Raw genomic sequence first — 1,056 nt, forward strand, 5'->3', positions numbered from 1 at the left:
TTATTTTCCTTCTTTTCAATGGTATCAGATCATCAGCATTTGCCACACCAGAGGCACAGTCCCAGACCCTTAAAATGACCTTTATAGTTCAACAATTATGGCAAAACTTCTGTGTACACTGACAGGCCTCCAACTTATACAGGTATGCCTCTTGTTTCTAGAACTTACTCCCCAGCTAGTAGTAGTATTTGGGGGAGGCAGTGGAGCTTTTAAGAGGCCTAGCAGTAGTCACTAGAGGTCACTAGGGGCGGGTCTTTGGAGGTTTTACTGCCCCTGGTTCCAGTCTATGAACTGTGCTTCCCAGTCAGCCCCATGTGATTAAAGCCTCTGCCTGCAGACACAAATCGAGCCAATACTGTTACCATGCCTTTTTGCTGGACTGAAACATCTCTGTAACAGTGAGCAAAAAAGCAACCGAACAATCCCCCTGCCCGCCCCCCACCCCCACCCCAACTATCCTCCCTTAAACTGTTTCCAGCAGGTATTCTGTCACAGAGATAAGAAAAATATACTCCTATAAGCCCAGTACTGGGGAATGGATAAGCTCTCAGCATTATCTAGTGACATCAACTGCCACAGAGTCAGTTTATAAAGCCAATTCTCTGTGCCTTTCTGGGTAACCCTACCAGACGTATAAGCTGTGTTTTCTGATGTGCAAACTTGTTTTTTTCCTTCTGACTTTCTATGTTGTCAGAACCACGCTGACGAGTAACTAACAGAAGTTCAAGGCCCTCTATATCTCCATTATTCCTTCCACGCCCAACAAAGAGTGTCACCCCACTTCGCGTTGGTCTCTGTGGATAGTCACTATCTTAAGAAATGATCTCTCATTTCTCAGGAGCTTCAGTGGATTTGCATACCATCCTGCAATGCAGCCAGCTTATGGCATCTCACTGGACTTGCTGATTTGGTCTACATGAGTGAATAACGCTGGAATTCACTCAGTTGGGTTTCCTATGGCTGATCACTGCTGATTACCATGGCGATCCCAAATCCTGTCCCACAAATTGGGATTCAAGTTCTTCTTTGCCCTAGTCTTAAAAAAAAAAAAAAAAA

The sequence above is a fragment of the Mus caroli genome, chromosome 19 (assembly GCF_900094665.2).
Source record: "Mus caroli chromosome 19, CAROLI_EIJ_v1.1, whole genome shotgun sequence".
NCBI lineage: Eukaryota > Metazoa > Chordata > Mammalia > Rodentia > Muridae > Mus > Mus caroli.